This window comes from Mustela nigripes, chromosome 9, assembly GCF_022355385.1.
Source record: "Mustela nigripes isolate SB6536 chromosome 9, MUSNIG.SB6536, whole genome shotgun sequence".
NCBI classification, from domain to species: domain Eukaryota; kingdom Metazoa; phylum Chordata; class Mammalia; order Carnivora; family Mustelidae; genus Mustela; species Mustela nigripes.
The window spans coordinates 52,228,422-52,247,522 of record NC_081565.1 but is presented as its reverse complement, the minus strand read 5'-3'; the positions used below and the strand labels follow the sequence as shown (position 1 = coordinate 52,247,522).

The window sequence follows — 19,101 nt, the reverse complement described above, 5'->3', positions numbered from 1 at the left end:
GAAACTCTGTAAAAGGAGATAGTTTTCAAAGGAGATATTTATTCAGCAACTAGTGAATGTTCCTTTTTGCACGGACATTGAAGTTCATGGGAGAGAACAGACCTGGGAACACTCGTGTGTTATGCAGAACGGAGAGAGATGCAGAGATACGGGGTGCTAGGGAAGTCTGAATGATATTATTTGTAGAAACTATAGGTCGTCAGAGAGTTGTTAAGTTTTACATTAAAACTATCTCTGTAGCATTATTTTGCTCTTTTCTAAAAACAGGTCAGTAAATTAGCTGCTGTTAATAAGTCAGAGAAAGACAAATACCATATGATTTCACTCAGATGTGGGGTTTAAGAAACAAAACAAATGAGCAAAGGGGGAAAAGAAGAGAGAAAGCCAAACCCAAGAAACAGACTCTTAACTCTAGAGAACAAACTGATGGTGACCCGAGGGGGTAGGTGGGGGATGGGTGAAGTAGGTGATGGGGGTAAGGAGCTCACTTACCATCAGCTCCAGGGCTTGTAGAGAATTGTTGAATCACGGTATTGTATAACTGAACTAATCTAACACTCTATGTTAACTATTACTGGAATTAAAAAACAGTAAAATTGAAAAAAAAAAAACCTCTCCAAAAATTTGCTTCTTTTGATTTGCAAAAATAATTACTAGGGTGTGTGTACCTTTAGTGGACCAGTGAACCTCCTCCTTGCCTGGCACACAGAAGAGGCGGGGCTCTGGCCGTTGGCGTGTTGAGTCCTGCCTGTGCTCCGAGAATGGTGGAGCCAGAGGTCAGACTTCACATGGCAAAGAGTAGCAGGCATTCTGTTTTTTGAGTGATTACTGTACCTGGCCTTACAGGATACCGGAAGTAAAACACCCTCTTGAATCTTCACAGCAACCTATGGTCTAGGCAGCGTAATTTCCTTTTTTTCCAGGTTAGGAAAACTAGTCTCAGGAATGTTAGTCATTTGAGCAAGTTCCTCCGCTAATAAATGTTAAAGTAGGACTCTGTATGTACATCTGTTGGTGCTAACATCCCTCTTTTTTATCTGTTATGTGGATGGGGAGCAAACATAGTAGATAAAGAAAGATTTTTGCTTTGGGGAAACCACAATGGGCAAAACGGAAAAATGGTACTGGATAGCCCGAAGGAAGTTTAAAGAAATTAGGACCATCCTGAGAAGTCTGAATGGAAAGCCATGATTCTGAAAATGCAAGATGAGAGAGGATGAGGAGAAAAGAAAGATGCAAAGATGTGAGATGGAATAACAGGCCAAAGAACATTAGTGACTAATTTTAAGGTCTGAAGTGTCTAAAGCTTCAGGTGCTGTAAATCTGCTTACTGTGTTTTCTTTCTCACTGAAAAGGCTGCAAAACTTGGTATGTGAGAGAACGATGATGGATTTATTAAAACTATGTGCAAACTGGGTAAGAACTATGTTAGAATTGTATGTAAAAGCTATGTGTCCTAAGGGTAGACGATATCAAAAGCACTTCACTACTGACTGAGATTGGAGAAGTCTGTGGAGATGGTTTGTTTATTAAACAAATCTACTGTCTTTGGTAGAGGAGCTGCTGTTCCTGTAGCCTTGCTGGGATTTGAATAGGTCTTTGGTCCCCAAGCAGTGATATGACTGGTAGAACCCAGAAAATTACTTGTTGGAATGCTGTTTTTATTTAAACAAGCGACTAAGGCATTAAGTGAGTACCTATTAAACGTAATATCCTTACAAGAAGGTGTTTTATTTTTTGTTTATTTCTCAGGTGGTGAAAAATTCTGACAAGGCATGAAAGTACCAGATGTAGATGATGTGTTGAGATTTATTTTAGCCTTAAATGTTCCAGATATGCTGTAATCGGAGGGCACATAAACATACCTTTATGGTATTAAAATTCATATATTCTTCCAGTGACAGAAAAATCAGGGGTATTTATTTTCTAGGCTCTGTACTGCAGTTTGCTGCTTGTTAGACGGAAAGTATATTAAAAAAAAAAAAATTGCCCCCAAACAAAACAAATAGAACCGTAGGACAGCTACCTGGTCTTTTTGATAGATTCTAATGATAATAAATTCATAATAATAGGAAGTGCAGACATTGAAAATTAGAGGTTCTCATTTGATGCAATTCTTTTTCTCATGTGAAATCATGCACTCAAAGTCTTTGATCATATGTCAGAAACTTTTTTTCTCTGAAATACTGATTTTTTGCTTATGTGGGGAGTAAAAAGTGAGGCCACTGGATATTGGAGGGTAATCAAGAACCTATTGATATTATCAATATCGTGCATATTTGCAGTTCTTCAGAGATCGATTTCAAACACTGTTTAAAAATTGTGTAGAATTTTAAGTATTTAGAAATTGAACATGGAGATCCCCTTGAAGAATTTCTTTAAAGTTGAGTGATTCATTATATTATAAATGAATTCCCTTCAGCCATTCAATTTGGCTCTTTCCCCTCTCTTTTCTTAAGGCCATATCTTAATTTTTATGATCACAAAATTGTACTTTACAAGTACTTTTAAAAAAATGTTAGCAATTTCAAAGACCAAATGAAAATGAAACTAGAAGTTAGATCATGTCAGAGAAGAGAGTCACACTAGGAATTTTTTTAGTGGCTAAAAATTAAAACCATACTTGACACTTTCTTAATCTTCTATTTCTATTAATTTATGAGACCTGGAACTGGAGGCTTAATGGTATTATTTCTACCTTGTAATTATACTAATAAACATCTTTGTTCATGACCTTGGAATTTATAGTGCAGCAGGAAAGATTTATTGATTTATGCTTTGGAAGAAATATGGGATTATTGCATAAGTAGATTGCATGTTAAGCACATGTACTTGCATACCATTTATTCCAGTTAGTTTGAGCTGTAATTTTTCTTTTTCTTTTATAAAGAGGGTTCTTGTTAAATCCAGATTCCTGAGAGATCTTTGTTATACTATCAAGTCAACTACAAAGTAACCACTTTACCTTGAAATGTGCAGAAGGAATCAATAGGCCTACAAAACTGTCTTTTAAAAAAATGTTTTCCTGGTAGCCTGAATATCAATGCATATGACTTTTCTGGGTTTCTTTCTTTCTCTGGTTTTGTTGCAATATTAAAGTCCCTTATAGTTAGAGGGTGTTTGGGTATTTTGGTTTTGATTTCTTTTTTGTCCCCTGCCTTGACCTCCTATTTGTTTGTCTTGCTTTTTTGTAGAGAAGTACAGCTTGCAAGGAATTTTCCTTAGGGTGCCTTTACTTTTCATCTTAATCAACTTCCCCCATGATCTCTGTTTCCTTTCTGCTAAAGCTTAAGTCCACAGAAACTTTTATTTTTCCAACTTGGGCTTATGAAACGCCGGAGAAAGGCCAAATAAGTCCATAGCGAGCATGCACGCGTCGAATCCACTTCTCAGTGATATTCAAGTCAAATCTCTTTCTCCTCTCATTTGGTCTTACATGGCTGTGGTTGGCATTTGATCTCCTGGCCCAGCAGACTTAAATGAGGTCATGTTTTTTGTCTGAAATATATATTTCAGTCTGAAAGTCACTATTTTCAAGTATATGTAAACTATTTGTAGTTTTGTGAATGATGGTCATTTGCATTATGCCATGTAAAGTATATAATGACTGAAGTTGATTTTTGTCACCATTAAGTGAGAGTCTTTAGTTTCTGTGATTAATTGAACTGGTAATATGCTAAAAGTATTTTGTCATTTTTATAATATTATGACTTGGGTTTCTCAGAAGGGCTTCTCTGTAATTTTATAAATCTCCATTGTGGACTGTGGCTTCAGGGACTGTGTACATTTTGTTGACATTTGTCCTTGCACTAGATGTGATTTTCTCAGCCCTCTGCTAAGTAATTTGCAGATAATATCTTATCTATTCTTTAAAACAATTTTTGAGTTAAATATTATCATCCATAATATGCAGCTGAGGAAACCAAGGCACATAGAATTTAACTTGCCCCAGGTCGCAGAGCTAGTAATTGGTGGAATAAGAAATAGAACCCAGAGATGTTTTTTGATGAGGATAATAGTAAGACTTCCTCTATTAGAAAAATTATTTTCTTTGAATGCACTACAAGACCGACCCAAACTGTACAGTTTAATTACAAACATTCCATGGTTAACTATAAAAATACTATTATTTGTTGTTTCAATGAGTCCATTTTAAAATTAGTTAACAGTGCATTATAACTTAAAGGACTAATCAAAATTTATTTACTCTCTGAATGTGTTTTCGTTTTCATTAATCTGAGACTCGGTGGTTTTGTTTCAGAAATAATTTAATTTAACTCTGATCAGATATAGTAACCAACTTTAGAATATTACATTTGTAATGGAATGAACATAAATATAAATGTCTTAGACTTTGGAGGTAATTATCTAATTATATGTTTATATTTCTGACATGATTATGTGGCAATGTTTAATTCATTTTAGAGGTAATTTTACCCCTATGTGGGGCTAAGTATTCTAAATCATTATTTCATTCTGTTTATAGGAAACATTTAATTAACATGCTCGAGTTTTATTTGGAAGTTTACTAATATTTCAATCTTACAGCTAACATAACATGAGATTGCAGAAAATACTGGTATTTTCTGATGTTGAAAAACTGCATTTTGTTTTAGTATTTTCTTTTTCTTTCTTTTCTTTTTTTTAAAGATTTTACTTATTTATTTGACAGACATAGATCACAAGTAGGCAGAGAGGCAGGCAGAGAGAGAGGAGGAAGCAGGCTCCCTGCTGAGCAGAGAGCCCAATGTGAGGCTCGATTCCAGGACTCTGGGATCAAGGCCTGAGCCGAAGGCAGAGGATTTAACCCACTGAGCCACCCAAGTGCCCCTGTTTTAGTATTTTCAGTTAAAGGGTTACCTGATGAATGACTTTGTCATGCTTTGGTCTTATGGAATGCTGGCAAATATTACTTACTGTGTTTTAATTAAAAAATATATATATATATATGGCAGTATTAACCTCTATAAAAGTGGAATCTCTGAAACTATAAAGTGTAAGATATGTTTGTCAGTTTTGAATTCTGTTAGCCGAAAACCTGGCCAAATCCCAAAATATAGTTAGGGAGGTATATGTAGTAAGGATTATTGGTAAGAGCACCAACAAGGAAATTCTCTGTGATAGATGAAAGAGAAGCACCTTTATAGTGGTTTTATCTTATTTCAGGAGTAAAGTTAGAGTATCAAAGCATACCAGAATCATCAACAGTGCTTCTGTGATGGAAATAGAACTCATCTGTTTCTCTGATCTGAGTCCTGTGACACAGAACAGACATAAGGTCCTTATGTAATTTAGAAAATCATTTATCTATGAAGAATGTGGATTTAAGGCATTTATGGCTAAAAGTATTAAAAAGAAACAACTTTACTTATGGTTGAGGCTTTGGCAAAATCCCCTGAATTAGATGGATTTGTATTATGATGTGACTATTAGCTTAAGAAATCCTAAGCCTGTTACTGCTTATTCTCTGAAAGGGAAACAAATCATTGAAATCTTGTAATCTCTTTCCCAAGGAGTTGGATAAATGGTAGTGATTAAATATAACTGCATATTTGATATGCATTTGATAAAAGGTTATATAACTGATTAATTTCCTTCCCTTGTTTATAGACCACATTTACAAAATCAATTTCAATTACTATTGTTATGATATCCCATATATAAATTTAAGTTAAGGTTTTATGATGAAAGTGGAGCCTATAAAAATTGTGACAGTTGCATTTTTTGTTACCTAGAGTTTATACATAATATGTTGAAAATAATGGAATAATACTAAGAATATTTCTGTTGTCATTTTGGCACATACCTTTAAAAATTTTAAATGTAAACATTAATATATTTCCATACATATTAGTAATGTGTACAGTATATCATAGATGTATTTGAAAATACATTTTATAGTGTTATAATATCGCCTTTTTAAATTCAGAAATATAGGGGTGCCTGGGTGGCCCAGTGGGTTAGGCCTCTGCCTTCGTCTTGGGTCATGATCTCAGGGTTCTGGGATCAGCCCTCCATTGGGCTCTCTGCTCTACGGGAGCCTGCTTCCCCCCTCTCTCTGCCTTCTGCTCTGCCTACCTGCTCTCTCTTTCTCTATGTCAAATAAGTAAGTAGAGAAAAAAAAAGTTAGAAATATGTCATGACCATTTTAAAATGTCAATAAATATAATTTATTTTTAAGAAGGAAAAGAAAAGGAATAAAGAATTGCTTAGACACATTTTCTCCTTATATCTTTTAGAGTGGAAAATGTTGAAGTGAGATATGCATACACTCAATATAAACTAGAAAAGGTTTTAGAAGAAAATGTTTTTATCAATTATAGCTGTGCATATTAGTTTATTTTAATTGTGTGCAACTCAACATTTTTCTGTAAGATAGTGATATACTTTTATCATATTTTTATACTGACTAAAATCAACTGACTTGCTGTGGTTTTTAATATTTAATTAAAATTTCATTTCTCTATTGATGATCTAATATTAAATCAGGTTAGAATCTGATTTTTTAAAGTATCCACTAATGATTTTATAGCTGTATAACTCCTAGAGTTGTCATGATCTCAGGATTGTGAGATTGAGCCCGGCAGGGCTCTGCTCTCAGCGCAGATTGTGCTTGACATTGTCTCCCTCTTTCTGTCCCTCCCCTGTCCCTCCCTCTCTGTTCCTCCACCTGCCTGCATGCCCAGACAAACTCTCTTTCTAAAATAAATAAGAAAGGATTGGAGAAAGAAAGAACGGAAATATTAAGGAAAAAAACCCACAAAAACCCTAGAGTAAATTGCTATATGTAGGAATAGAAGTGTATCAGTTAGGATACTCTTTGTAATGCTGCAGTAACAAATGACCCCCAAATTTCAGTAGCCTTACAAGGGACTTCTCATGCCTTGTGTATACCTGTCATGGATCAGCTGTATATCACTGCTTCATAGGCTTCTCACTCTGAATAAGGGTCATAGAGTAGCCCCTATCTTGGACACTGTTAGTCTTGCTACCAGTAATGGCCTCTATTTAGGACATTGCTGTTCTTGTGTCTACTAGGAATTGACATTATTTTACTTCTGTCCAAATTTCATTGGCCAAAGAAAGTAATGTGGGCACCTCTGAATCTGATAAGGTAGGGAATATATAATCCTTCTTCCAGAAGAGACACCACTGATTTCATGGTCAAGCCAGAAAGCAGTGGGACTGGAAAGAGTATGCTTTCTCCTCAGGGAGGTGGAACAAATACAATCCACCATAATAACTGATTTTTAAAAAACTTCATAAATACAGAAAAGATGAATTTTCTGTTTTCTAGTTAGATTGATTGAATTTGATAGAACTTTACATGTTATCACCTATAGATAGCTCTTTCCCCAAGTTTGCTAGAAGGGTTGAAAACAGGGAACTGTTTATCTATTTATTTTTATTTTTGAAAATTTTTTTATTTTTAAGTAATCTCTACACCCAACGTGGGGCTTAAACTTACAACCCCAAGATCAGTATTGCTTGCACTAACTGACTGAGCCAGCCAGACACCCTGTAGGAAACCATATATTTAGTTGGAATTTTCTCTTTTGCTTTAGAGTTTTTCTTAGTCTAAAAAGAAAAGATTATTCAGAGTATTTTGATGTTTTTCTTTAAATAAACCTGAATGTTCTAGAATATGTAGACTTTGTTAACCACATTACACAAAGCATTGTCTAGGCTCCAGAAGCCATATGCTTGACATTTCATGGAGTCACCAGAAGATGGTGATCTCACTCATTTAGATGGATAGCTGTGTGTTTTTCTTCCAGTAAATGGGTTGATTACAGAGGGATCAGAAATGTAAACTATACTAATTTTATGAGAAGCTCTTATAACCAAAATGGTACTATTTATTGAGTTAAATATATATACATCTACGTACACACACACACACACACACACACCCTTACACAAAGGGAAATTCCCTTTGAAACAAAGCCTCAAAATAATGTTTTGTTATATTGTTTCTTCCCCAGAGTATATATATATATTCAACTGTTACTACCCAAAGATGCAAGTTTTCCTAAGTACATTTTCTCAAGAAATTGCACAAAGCTTGGGTCCATCTCTCTCTTTTTTCCCAATACTTTGTTTGAAAGTGCAAACTGTTGCTGAATCTTTGTTTTAACACTATCTGTATTATTCATGTCCAGTCTCTTTTTCTATAATTATTAGGAGGAAGAGGAATGAAAAATTACATATTTCACCCAGATATGTTAAAAAAAATAATTGTCATGGGCTATAGCATAATGGGAAAGCTGATACTAACCTATCTACATATCTATCTATTTATTTATTTAATTACGTTGTGTTGGTTATTGCCAGTGGTAACTTTTTTCAACCTTTTTTTTCTTTAAAATGACCCAGCATTATAACTAACTTGTTATTGGTAAAATGTGGAAAGGACATTTTTAAATACCAGACAGTGTAGTTATTAGAAAATAACCACTGATTTTAGCTGTTAATCAGCTTTTTTGTGCTCCTAAAATAACGTATTCTTTTCATCAGATATTTCTGCCACACCTCAGTCTATGGGTCTCCATCATAGGATTCAAATAACCTACAGGATTTGATATAGGTATTAGTAGAAATAGAAAATATGTGACCAGGATATTTCATGTATATAAAGTAAATAATATTTACTCTGCTTGAGGAATGTAAGCATGAATTTGATATAATACTCCTTAGCATACTAAGGGAAATGATCTGGTACAAGCTAGTTCTTTTAAAAATTCTTTTAAATCTAGTATATCAGATTTAGGTGAATACTCAAAGGTGAAATCTTACTAAACCTTTGTTAGATTCCAGCTGAAGATGCAAATGAGCTGTTGCAGTATGCCAGAATGATCTTGTGCATTCATTCGAATTTGGCAGTTATGCTTTGTATATATGATTTCTGAGACTGAGATCGGAAAATGCTGCTCCAGGCCAGGAATCCCGCAGTGGCTCCCCATAGCTTTCTATGACAATCGTTGGCAAGTACTCAGCCATAGAACCCTTCTTTGAAGTAATATTACACAAAAGCTCATAGAAGACATTCAAACACAGTCTGGTTGAAAGAAGGAAGAGTTGGGGGTCCGTTAATTCAAGTGCTGCCCCCAAGTTATCTTGATGCCCCTCTGTGGAATACTGTGTAAAAACCATTGGCAAGATTAAAAGTCTGGTTTTCTGACTGCAACTGGCCTGCATGTACCTTTCTAGTCTTTTCTTTTGCCATTCTCAGTGGCATTCTTCTAAGTCATGCCTTACCTCTTGTATTTCTCAGAACATGCCGTTTTATTGTGCTGAGAGCGATCTTCACGACACTGAACACTTAGCTTGAAAACCACCTGCTGGGCACCTGGGTGGCTCTGTCGGTTAAGCAGCTGCCTTCGGCCAGGGTCCTGGGATCGAGTCCCTCATCAGGTTCCCTGTTCAGCAATAGGGAGAGGGCTTTTGGTCTCTCTCTCTCTCTCTCTCCCTCAAATAAATAAATCTTTAAAAAAATAAGAAAAAGAAAACCAACTGCTTTCCAAACCTCTTCTCATCTTTCTAGATAATTCATTTTGAAGAGGAGTACATTCTTTGTTTTTATGTATTTATTTAGTTATATCTCATCCTGTCTGGTTTTGAACTCTGGCTCTGTGTAACCTTGGGTTCCATACCTCCGTTCCCTCATATGTAAAGTGGGAATAATAGTAGTACGCACCTCACAGAGTTAATAAGATTAGTACTCAGGAAGTGTTAGTTATTCTTATTACTACTATTACTATGAATAATGGCTTTGGCATGACGAAGCACGATTACAAATAGATATAGTAGAGTCACATCCTATATTGGGATTAGGCTATAGGATCAGCATATAAGGCAAAAATGTTATACAACCAAAAGTGCCTTTTTTCGTTAGTGAAATCTAATGGAATATTTGAAATTATTAGTGGAAAAAGGATGAAGCCATTTTCCTTCTTTTCACCCCTTCCAGCCTACAATAAACTACTCCAATTTATCTCTGTTCCTGTAAGAAGTCATTTAGAGATGACATATTCAAACAAATCCCTAACAGCCAGGTTTTCCTCCATGTTGGAATATGGTGCCATTTCTTCAGTGGGGCACCAAATGAAGTTGGTGTGCATTCAGAGGTCAGGTCGAATGAAGGCACATCTTCTGTTCAGGAGACTCACTCTCACTTCTACCTCCTTGTGAGGGTAGGGCAGTATCGGAGCCACAGGAGGGCCACCAGGTGGAACAGCAGGTTTGGTTGTGATGGCCATTTGCTTTGTTCGTGTCACCTCTTATGAGCTGGAGTGGCACCAGAACTACCGGATTTGAACTGTTGCTCTCTCAGTTCCTTTCCCTGTCCCCACCTCCTCTCCTTTGTCCGTTTCAGTTTGTGTAATGGCATTCTTTTCAGTCAAATTCAGTTCTACTCTCACATCTTTGACTAAAAATATCTGTCCTAATGACTAATTCTTCTTTTGCTATAATGTTATAATATAACCTGTATGGTGTCAGTTCTTCAAAGGTGGCATTTTTGGATTAAATTAGGCACGTAGATGACCTTTCATACAGTAGCTAAGATCTCTTTACCCGGTGGGTTTGGCTACAAGTGTTGATATTATAGAGCTTGATACATATTGTGTTAGTGTGGAGATCATGTAATAAACCCGTAAGAAGTGGTTCTGCTGGGCAGCCAAATCTCTAGATATGTGGGGAAAGTTCAATGCCGTTGTTGCTGACTTACAGAGGAAAGTGACAGAGAGCTACACTGCTTTTCAAAAGGCTGGGAAAAAAGCAGTGGCCTAATGTGGTCTTGAAATATATAAAACTCTGTACTGTAATGGTGTACTATTATATAATTCAGCCTTACTTTGCAAATATTCAGTTTTTAATTTAATTTCATTATTACATTTAATAAGTGATGACAGTGATCCTGTTTTCACATAGGAGATCTTGAATTATGCACGCTTTGAGTTTTGACATTGAAAGTGTGCCATTACACAATACTAAAGTCCTTATTGAAGCTTATTTCAATATAAATAGAAAGCAACCATTTACATAGATTGAAACACCTTACCTTACTTGAGAAATAGGTGAAATGTTGGCTTTACATTTCCGTGGGGATTTCCCAGTTAGTGGATTTTATAGAAATTCTGGAGAGATGGTTACTAATATCATTGTTAGTGCAGGATAAAGAACAAGGATTTAGTGGGCTGTGACTTGGGCTCACATTTTGGCATAAACCCATTCAGTACTTACATGACCTTGGAAATATTACTTAACTCCTCTGATTCTTAGTTTTGTTATGTGTAAAATAGGAATGATAATGTGAACCATCGCCTTGGATTTTGAAGAATGAAATGAGTTAATATAACAATGAGATGTTTGTATGATAAAGTCATGTGGTTCAGTTGCTACTCCAGCTATTTTCCCCCACAGAATTTGGGGAAAATAAGTTATAATTGCAAACATTTATGGAAAACTCAGAGTATGACAGACATTGTTTGAGAACAGGCCTAGAGTCTTCATACAAAGGTGGAATGCTCCAGATGGTGCATGTTAGTGAAGGTGTGGTGTTTAGAACTCTACCCCTCCCCCATCCCCGTGATTATACTTCCAACATTAAGACAGTGATCAGTAGTATAATATTTTTGGTTTTTTCTTTTTTTTAAAGATTTTATTTATTTATTTGACAGACAGAGATCACAAGAAGGCAGAGAGGTAGGCAGAGAGAGAGGGAGAAGCAGGCTCCCTGCTGAGCAGAGGGCCCGATGTGGGGCTTGATCCCAGGACCCTGAAATCATGACCTGAGCCGAAGATAGAGGCTTTAACCCACTGAGCCACCCAGGCACCCCACTTTTTTTTGTTGTTGTTATTATCGCCTTTATTAACATAAAATGTATTATTAACCCCAGGGGTACAGGTCTGTGAATCGTCAGGTTTACCTACTTCAGAGCACTCACCATAGCACATACCTTCAGTAGTATAATACTTAATACACAAAAATTCATCCAATGAATAAACTTCCAAGAAAAAACTTGGACTTTGTTGTATTTATACTTATGCCTAAAGGAACCCAAGTTTATTTTTCTAATTTACATTTGACCTTCAGATACTCTTAGATAATTGATTTTTACTCAGCTGATATTTGATTTACTTTTACTAATATTATTTAATATGTAGTATATTCAAAATAAATAGTTATTTAAACTATTTAATATTTTAACTGTAGCACATTGTGCTACATTCTGTAGCACAATGAAACTATTACTGTGCAGGTATTTTAATTATGATATAGTATTACCTAAGCTATTATTCAATTATATCACAGAAAGAATTCTTAAAATTAAAAAATTCCTCCAACAACAATTTATTTTTATTTAAATGTCATCAATCCAACTATATGAAGTCCTTTATAAATTATTCATTTTTTTTCTAATTCTTCTTAGACAGTAGTTTTAAGTAATTCTCAAGTGATTTGAAAATAGCATTTCATTCTAAATGATATTTTTTTCTACAACCTAATTCATAGCTTGACTCACTTAAAATATTGCCAGGGAATTCAGCAACTTTCTGGACCTTCACATAGCTAAGGTTATCATCTGTGTCAAGTTTTTAGGACCTGCTGGGGTAGTCTATAGCTGATAAGGTCCAACAGAAGAACTTATGTGTATTCTCTCCCTTGCTACTTCTTAGGGATTCACTGAGGGAACTTAGAGGCCATGATTTTTTTTTTTTTTAAGATGTTATTTATTTGAGAGAGAGAAAGAGCAAGAGCAGAGTAAAGGGCAGAGGGAGAAGCAGACTCCCCACTGAGCTGGAGGCTGATGTGGAACTTGAACCCAGCAACTGGATCATGCCCTGAGCTGAAGGTGGGTGCTTAACCAACTGAGCCACGCAGGCACCCAAGAGCTGATCCTATTAGAGCAGTGTCGTGGTGGTTGTCTCCTGCGGCTGGTTTCTGTTTCATAAGGCTTGTAGTACAGTGAAAGTGTTTTATGCTCTGAGAAAATATTCCTGCCACATCACTGCTTTCCATACCATGTGTCCCAGTAAATCTAGCTACTTGTCCATTCTCTACTTTTCTGAGTGTATTTTCCAGTTGAGAGGGCTCTTGTGATTCTCTTTATTATCCTCTTTTTTGGTCCTCTGAAAAGTGTTTCAACTATTTCTCTCCCACTTCACCTTATCGTTACCTAACACTTTTAACCTACCAGTTTTGTAGTATGTATGTGAGATTTAGACAAACAGCATTAAATACACTTTGAATGGTTTTATGAGGTTCCTTTTCTTTCCTTTATATTTTACTATTGATCACATTCAGTTAGTTTACTGGGAAGGGTTAACTTTTTGCTTTTATCTTGATGGGATGTAAGAGGACATTTACAAAGGAATATGTGAGAATATGGTACCAATAGGCATAAAGCATTATACAACAAAATCTTACAGCATACTTTGAAACTTTAAAGGTGAATTTTCATCACTCATATGTTCCATTTTTTTTTGATAATTATCCCTATGGTATATGGCCCATTTATGAAAGTAACTTATTTTATATTTGGTTTGTTAATTTCCTTTTATCTTTTCCAAATGTGATATAAATCATTATTTTAAAAAATTATATATATTTACATGTCTGTGTGCATATACATATACTTATATGATGATGTGGAAATAAAACAGAGACTCAAGTTGCCAGGTAGAGGTGGGGATTTGAAGAAGGCTATAATGGCATTACATGAGAAGTGTAAGTATTGCATTAATCATGCATATTAAATTTATGTAGCCTTCTTTGGTTTATAGGACATTTTCACATCTGTCATCTTACTAGACATATGAGTTGTAACTAGACTGTCATTTTATTCAGCCCCCAAAATGGGTAAGGTATTTCATCTTTGCTGCAGCTTATAAATATGTCACTCACCTTCTGTGTAGGATTTCATTAGAAAATAATAGAAGACAGCATCCCTAAGGAAGATAACTTAAAATTGCAGAACTTTTAATATAGACTATCCATCTAAACTATAGAATACTAGGAACCAAAATTTATCCGTATATTAGTTTCACCATGTATCAGCATCTTTTACTATCGTATATTTATTGTAAATTGTCTGATTGCCTATCTCACAGATTTTCACGCTTGATTGTAAAATATGGTATTCTTTTGTTTCAGCCCTAACTAGTATACCCAGTTGTAAGCTTTAACTTTATGCTTTCTGTGGCAGCTAGCCTCACGTGGTCGACCCAGCAGCCACTCAGTTCTTGATTTATATACTTTTCTAGTTGTCCTATTATGAGAGTAGGGTTGAAGACAGTGCCGATTCCTTCCCAGCCTTAGTGTTAGTGCCCTGAGATGTTGCTCCAAATTTACCACAACCTAGGAATGTTTATTAAAAAATGACAGTCAGACAGCAATAAAGTTTAAAAAAATATGTCAGAGATGTTTTTTTTACCTCTGGCCTAGGAAATGTAGCTTCGTTCTTTAGAACGCTGGTGGTGTTGTTTTGGCTTTCATTTTGTATGACTAACTTTTATACCAAATTGAATAAGCCATTAGCTTTTAGTCTGTAGGAATGTGGATCCATAGATATTTCCCATTAGACAAAAGAAAATCTATAGAAGCAGTATCTCCTGGGGCTCGGTCTTCCTCACTGGCCCTAATGGTGTAAAGTCCTGCTACACTCTACCCTTATGAGAAAGAACCTGTGCTTGACTTAATCTCACAAAACAAACTGAGGGTTGCCGGGGGGAGGGGGTTTGGGAGAAGGGGGTGGGATTATGGACATTGGGGAGGGTATGTGATTTGGTGAGTGCTGTGAAGTGTGTAAACCTGGTGATTCACAGACCTGTACCCCTGGGGATAAAAATATATGTTTATAAAAATAAAAAATTAAAAAAAAAATAAATAAATAAAAGAAAGAACCTGTGGGATGATCCCCTTAACATCCAGAAATATTGATTGGAGAGTTGTGCACATTCTCTCAGAAAACTTTAGCTTTTGTGCTAGACCACATCTATGAGGCAAATATTTTGATTCAGAGAAATCGTGTTACAAATTTTACATTTTTGAAACGATTACTGGACAAAATGATAAACTTTGTATATCATGTGTAGTTTAGAATTTGAGTTTTCTGAAATGGAAGATGCCATATTTAGGTGGCCATGTTGTTTTGACAGGTTTTTTTTTTTTTTGTTGTTGTTGTTTTTTAAAGAACTTCTTCTCCCAAAACAGACCCCTTACTAGTGATGGTTGCACAATTCTGTGAATATACTAAAACTCACTGAAGTGTACACTTCAAAAAGGTGAATATGGAGTAGGTGAGTTCTAGCTCCATAAAGCAGTTATTAAAAAAATTCCACTGCACAAAATATTTCCATAGGTGCAAACTAATAGAATTTTAATTTATATTCACAATCAAAACAAAGTGTTAGCTTCAATAAACATTTAAAGCTTTAGAAATATGCCATCACTTGTGAATTAAAGAATTAAAAAATAACTGTGTTCTTATTGAACAGTAGTGCACGTCTGTTATGGGAACTTCAGAAACTGCAAATAAGAAAAAAGACATTTTAGAAAACATGTGAGTCTTTTAATATTCAAATCTACCATATATTCTAAGCTTTCCCTATATTTAACTACTTCCTTGGTACCCACACTTTTCTTGACAGCTTTCATTAGCAATAAATAGCTTTATGTGACCACCTTAGGAAAACAGCGGATGTAAAAATATCCTCTTATAAGTGGTTTAGTGAAAGCCTCGGCCCACCCAGCCCCCCAGCCCCCTGGACTGCGAGAGGTGTAAATGCAGGTGAACAGCAACACCGTTATCCAAAGAAATACAATACGTATGTTGCAGAGTAGCTTTGGATATATAGTCAATTTGGGATTTTTTGGTAAAAATTTGCTTTAAGACATTTTGGTTTTAAGGCAAAAACTCCAAATCTTGGGCAGAATGGTGGCATCGATTCTCACCTAGGCAGAATATTATTCTGTCTTTTTAAAAACCCTTGTTATCATATTTAGCATTTGCTTTCTAACCGCTAAAATTGTTCACAACACAGTTTAAAGATAAATGCAGTATCAGGCTTTGAATTTTTTTTTTTTTGTAAATATTAAGACCTGAGTACAAAATGAGGGCTGTATTGTGGATTAAGTGAAATATCTCAAGGCTGTGCTGTTCTGATAACTGAACCTGAAGTGACCTTTCTCAGACACAATTACAGAGCTGTATGTTTTTCCTTTAATTTCATCAGGGGTTTAATTAGTATACAAATAAAACTTCCCTTATCTTCCTTTCTACCTAATTGGCTTGTCTTCGCTTATATATGAAGTATGTGAAAGTGGGCTGTAATTAGGGTGACCGTGTTAACCTTTTTTCCTCAAACGTACTGTTGCCTAAAGGCCTCAAGGCCTAAAAACAGTGCTTTGGATTATTGCTTTGCAATCACTATGGCTGTCCCATAGGTTTTCTCATGAGCAGGAGGGCTTTGGGTGCTGCAGGTTCCCACTGCTTAACAGGATCTTCATTCTTCTCCCCACTAAATGTTTATTGATTATCTCGCTGTTCCAGGCTCAGCCTCCAACAACTTAATATCAGGTGACAGTCAGGAGAGTTCTCCAAGTAATTAGAGTTGAGCATTGGGGGAACAATTAGGAGCAGAGTTATTAAACTTGATTTATCCTATTCTCTCCTGAACAGTTTCTTGGATATCAGAACATCACACTTTCACAATCTACCCTGCTTGAGAAATTAGTGGCTAACCCGCTGCTTATCATTGTTGCCTTGCTGCCTAGAGGCACACCCTCTTGGTTTCAGTCATTCGGTTGGAAATATTAGAGTCCATAAAGTTTATCGTGGGTTTTAATTAGATAAACTTGAACAGGAGCAAAGAAAAGCTGAACTTCAAGTTTTATATAAACATGTAATATGTGCTATATTTTATATATGGTGAGAGTACCTGTGTGTATACATTATACACACGCATATAAATATGTCTGTCTTTCTTCAAAGCTCAGTGTTGAGATTTCCAAAGACTTCTACTTTTGTCATCAAAACCAAAAAGGTTGAATATTAGGGAAAGAACATAATATTGAACCACTTTTTCTGTCTCAGCACTCTGCGCACATCTTTATTATGGACCTTAGGACCCACTGATGTGGATTCCGTTGTCATGTCCCTCAACTCTTTAAAAGGGCATTTTGTGTCTCTAATTTAAGTCACCATGATTGCTATGTCTTCATTTTCACAGGAAGTGTGACCTATGCCACCTGGTTGACACCACTTCTTGTTCATTTTCTGAAGTTTCAGTCTTGGCACGGGCTACATTCACTTCTTCCAAAATAGGGCAAACAAGCTTTAGGAGACTTTGGTGACTCCCTGCCCACTCATTGCCCCTGAGAGATGAGAATGAAAGCCGGGGGAAAACAAGAAGATTTTGATATAGAGCAGAGATTTGGATTCTGAGAGCTATATGGTCTTCGGAAGGGTGGCATAAGATTGCTGAAAAGTCAAGTGACTGTGATTTGTGATGATGCCGGGATCATGGGTTTCTTTCAGACGGGACCAGTGAGCATCAGTTTAGGACAAGGCTAGAAGCAGCACCCCAAGTAGCCCTCACAAATGTCCACTGCGAGTCATGAGAGTTACTGGGCAAGAGAATTGGAATGGATTGGCATAAATCTGTTATTTCTGTTGGAAAAAAGAATTCGAACTTTATGCATAAGTCGTGGTAGTGGATCATTAGTTTTAGCTTCCTATCTGAAAAATAGCATTTTTTTTAAAATCAGCTGAAAGATGTCAGAAATACCGGCTTGAAAAGGACTTGAACGGATTTTACTTTTTTAAATCGAGAAATCTCATGATTCTTCAGTGCCTTTAAATATCTTAACACTGGCACAAAATACCTAGGTTTAGCATGGCCTTTAACAATCTATTCTTTGTTGTCTTTTTTAAAAAAAGATTTTAATCATTTATTTGACAGAGAAATCACAAGTGGGCAGAGAGGCAGGCAGAGAGACTGGGGGAAGCAGGCTCCCTGCTGAGCAGAGAGCCCAATGTGGGGCTTGATCCCAGGACCCTGAGAATACTACCTGAGCTGAAGGCAGAGGCTTAACCCACTGAGCCACTCAGGGGCTCCTGTTGTCTTTTTAAAAGTTGGTTTGAATCAGTGATGCTTCTATAGTGGGATGTTCTTGATGATCTGTGAACACTGAAGATTACAGTAGAATATATCTTATAAGTAATCACAGTTTGCTTATTTTAAATTTTTTAAACTTATATTTGTCTGGAAGCAGCTTGACAGTTTGAAAAGTGAAATCATGAATTTAAAAACTTCTAACATTTTAAAATACTTGGTTTGACTTCTGGTTGCTTTCAGTGTGCTAGCAATCAGAGTGAGTTAACTGTTTTAGCTTCACGAAGGCTGCTTGAGTTTTCTGTTCTACCTATTGTGAATGCATTAAGAGAATACTGTAGAAGAATTTTGAACATGAAAATTACAGCATTTGAAGCAAGGCAGTGGACATTAATGTGTGGCTAACCTCTGAGAAGGAAGCAGAAGATGTTATGCTTGTGTAACCAATAGTTTAGCTCACTGTATAACAAATGTAGTTGAAAAGTTGATAAGCTCATGTTCTAGAAATTTCCTAAGAAAAAGAATGAGCAAATTTTTAGTCCTAAGGGATCCTGTGATCCCTATGTTATTTTACATGAAGTCTAGAAAATACCTCTTTAAATTTGAGGTCTGATTCTAAGAACTTTAGCCTGAAAGTTCCAAACCAGAGTTGTGGACTCACATTTTGAAAATTTTGTGCTAAGGGAATATTTCAGATTAAAGCAAATAGCAAAATATCAATCAACAGATTTTCTACTTCTGGGAATAGAAAAATATTTATGGAACATAAATAACTCTGAATGCAAATATTATTTGTAACTTTGTTAGATGAAAGGTGTTAATCACATTTGTGTTGCTACCTTCGACATGGAGTTATTTAATGGCAAGTGAGTTTTACTGTGGAGTCCAGTTAGTTCACTGAGATGTCTACAGTGACCTGTTTGGGAACTCTTTATGAATAAAGTAGTGGTACTTTCCAGTTTGGGTTCCCCAGTCTCTTGG

General features: G+C 35.9%; 1 protein-coding gene across 1 annotated transcript in view; it reads left to right on the top strand.

Moving 5' to 3' along the window:
• CCDC171 (coiled-coil domain containing 171) overlaps positions 1-19,101 on the top strand; it is a 299,561-nt gene that overhangs the window by 185,558 nt on the left and 94,902 nt on the right. The gene's annotated exons all lie outside the window — the stretch shown is intronic.